At 30.2% G+C, this 4,002-nt stretch overlaps 1 pseudogene; it reads left to right on the forward strand.

Moving 5' to 3' along the window:
• Nucleotides 1-3,822: 3,822 nt before the first annotated feature.
• LOC101583518 overlaps nt 3,823-4,002 on the forward strand; it is a 160,886-nt pseudogene continuing 160,706 nt past the window's right edge.

Below are 4,002 nucleotides of genomic sequence, written 5' to 3' on the forward strand. Positions count from 1 at the left end.
CTACAATGTGGTATATGATTAGATTTCTAAATTTCTGTGTAAAAATATGTAATTGTTTATTCTTATTTTTTAATTATTTTATTTTTGAAATTTTTTTTCTTCATATTTGGTAGGGACTTAAAGTTTAACATATCAATACTTGATGGAAAATACCTGTTCTATATTATGTCTAAGATATTTGATATTCAGACAGATAGTTAGGGTAAACCCAACTCCATATCTTGTAGGGTAATGATAAACTTATCCTCTGGAAGGTAAACAACCTAAGTTTGTAGACAAAAAATTACAGAAAAAGAAGTGTTGCAAGGCCAGCCACTATTTGGGCCCTATCCATTCAAGTTCAGTGAGACTCAGGACATTACGGAACCTATATCGTTACATCATGTAACTCAGTTATATCCCAAATTTTCTGATCAATAAGATTATGTGGCCATAGAAGAATGTGATAGATGACGTGGAGTGTGCCTAAGGAAAGTTGCATGGAGATAAAACATTCTCTCAGGCTTTTCCAAAGAGCAAATTGGTTAAGCAATGGCCATGACTCATCCACATGGAAGATACTGACAAATTGATCAGCAAACTGCGGTACAGGTTTTCAGGAAAAATACTGAGGGTGTTTGATTGACCTTAACAGATGCAAAATTTACATTTCTTGTTACATCGACCTTGCTTTATCTTGTTTTTAAACATCCAGAAGAAAGGCATAAAAACTCTGTATAATGGGTGAAGCCATGTTAGTATGCTGGGCTGTAAAACGCTCAGGTCAACAACTTCTGACATTGCCAGTCCTGCAGATGACCTGTTGCTATTATGAACTATTGGACTATGTTGGAATAATTTGCTGAATTAATGCACCTACTATATTTGAAAGAGAATGAAATACCCTTCTCTGACAAAACTCCACAAAAAAGGCGATACAAATGAATGACAATTTTGCATCTGTATATTCAAAATAGTTAAGATAGATATACAGCTGCATTCTCTTATTTCAATAAATAGGAATATTTGTGCAATATTTTTTGTGGACAAGATGTCATGTCTGCTTCTTGTACAGTGAGTAACCATTGAGACAACAATGTGCAATGTATTAATTATTGAAACTGTCTTACTGATCGGTTTTGAAACTGTCTCATTGGTATTTGTTTCTCAATAAAATTATTATTTTTCAAAGTTTTATTGATAAACAGCAATGAGACAGTTTCAAATCAAATCGGAAGTACAGTTTCAACAAATAATACACTGCATGTGTTCTTCTTAGTGGTTAATTGCTGTACAAGATGAAGACTTGTGATCCTATTTACAAACACCATTAATAAAATTATTTTAAATGTATATTTTCTTTTGAGTCTTTAAACTAGGGAGACAATATGATATTTCACGTGTTGGCCTGATTTATTTCACTTATGAGTATATATTCAAGTTGCATCCACTTATTTATGAAGGGTTCATGTTTATTATTCTTTATCGTTGAATAATATTCTATTGTATAAGAACATCACATATTTTTTCATCCATTCCTCTGCTGACCAGCCTTTTGGTTATTTGATGCTGATAATCCACAACTATTATCGACTATTGGACTATATTGTGTTATTTTGAATTCAAGTACCAACAGTCTTTAGAATGGCTTCAAGTGTGAAAAGGTTCTTTGCAGACTTCTCCAAATACAGCTAATGTAACTGCAGTGGAACACCTATCTCTGACAAAACAAACAAAAAAGGGGGATACAAATAAAGGACCATTTTATAGTGAAAAAAATATATATGGATATACAAAGATAACACAGATATACAGCTACTTTCTCTTAGTTCAATGAGAAAAAAGATCTATGCTAATATTATATAGACATGATATCATGTCTACATCCTTTCCTCTGAATAACTATTATGAAAACAGCAATATGCAATGTATTAATTATTGTGACTCTCCTACATACCTGTTTTGAAACTTTCATTGCTATTTAACCTTTTCTCTCATTAAAATGAATAAAAGATTAAAAAATAAAAAATAAATTTATATTTTCACTATACCATTTAAACAAGAGCATTAGGTATAGAAAACAGGGTGTATGTATTTATTACATATTTTATTTAAAAAAGTTTATTATCCAATCTTTCAATAAATTAATATCTTGTTGGTGTAAGACCTTGAATTGTTAATAGGTATTAACTAATTTAGGTGCTGATTAAGGTGAAAATGACAGTAGAAATTAAAATAAGACAAAAATGAAGTTGTCTACATCAATTAACTCCTTCTTCCATAAAATGTAGCTCTATTACACACAATGGTATTTGTAGGATTTTTACCATAGCACAGTTTTTTCAATATTAGAGTTGATTTTCTCCACCCTTGTTATTATCATATCGACCAGCGTCATGCAATACTGTCAATTATTTGTTGGTAGCTCAACAATGTTCATTGTACCTTCACTAGACAACACTGCTGCTGAAAAATCCATTTTCTTTGATCATCCAGATAATTCAACTCATCCATTACATTTTACAAAGTGATTGCAACATGCTCTTATATCGTCAGTGACGATTTTTAATTTAATTTCCTTTTTGATTTCTAACACATCTAGAGTTATCTCACTGAAAGTATTCAGACCCTCAAAGTCACTTATCCATTTTGTAGTCAGTTGGCTACAAATGTCTTTTTAATTTGAACCCCTTTCTGTGAATCATGTATAGCTTTAATAATATCTGGATCGATATACTTTACAGAACTTTTTCAATTTAGTTTTCCCATATCTAGAAGAATAATTCTCATTAATGAAAATTTATAGTTATATTGAATGCTTTCTTCTCTACACATTTATCTACAAATAGTATCTTTGGTTACACTTCCAGGTTTCTACAAGTAAACTAATGGAGGCCATGAAATTAGCTCTTGAAACTAGATTCCATCATATTGATGCAGTATATCTGTACCAAAATGAAGAGGAGTAGGACTAGCCATCAGAAATAAGATTGCAGATGTAATTGTGAAGAAAGAGAACATTTTCTACACTTGAAAGTTATTATGTATAAGTTGTGTTGTAGTCATATTTATTTAATGTAACTAGATGGAGATGACAATCTATAATGGATCACTGGCTGTTTGATAAATTATTGCTTATTTATGAAATTTTTATTCACATTTATTTATGTATTATAACTAGAATACAAAACAGATAATAGAATGTCTTTGTCATCATTAGAGTGTCTGCATTGATGACTTCAGTGTTGAGATTCTTAAGTTCATTGTTTTATATTAGAGATATGTGATTCATTATTAGTAGTGAGAAAAGAAAGTATTCAGATTATGAATTTTCTGATCTCTTTTGCCAATTTCTGAAATTTTTATCTTGTGATTTTAAATTTTCACTTCCTCAGTGAAAAAAGTAATAAAGATCTTGGAGTTATAGAAAAATAAACTTAAAATCTGACAGATTGTATACACAGCAGATTGTGTTATTCTAAACTGTTTTCTCCTTTAATTATTACATTAAATGATTAGTAATTCTTACTCAGTTGAGTAAATGAAGGTTTAGACTATTTTTGTACATCCTTTTTTAAATTTATTCAAACACAATTCATGTAATCATCATTAGTATTAAGAAAAAGTTTGTCTTGATTAATTTCTTCCATTTTAGTAGACATATTGTAAATAAACAAATATAATAAACTTTGCAGTGCAACACAGAAGAAAACAAACCAAGGAAAGCACTGTATAAGTTATTTCTCTGTTAATTAATTTTCAACAAATGGGAAAATTGTTTGAAGCAAGCTAGTAAAGTTTTCTCAAATATTAATTCTAGCTTTTATTCTTTAACCTTTGTAGCTTTGTCCCACATTCAGTAAACCAGAGTTGGTCCAACCAGCCTTGGAAATGTCACTGAAAATCTGCATCTGGATTATGTTGATCTTTGTCTTATTCATTTCTCAACACCTTTGCGGGTAAACAACTTGATTACACAAAGCACTTTCACTGATGATGTAAGCTTAAATATTATTTATGTAG

This window comes from Octodon degus, unplaced genomic scaffold (genome assembly GCF_000260255.1).
Source record: "Octodon degus isolate 3935 unplaced genomic scaffold, OctDeg1.0 scaffold00443, whole genome shotgun sequence".
Lineage (NCBI taxonomy): Eukaryota > Metazoa > Chordata > Mammalia > Rodentia > Octodontidae > Octodon > Octodon degus.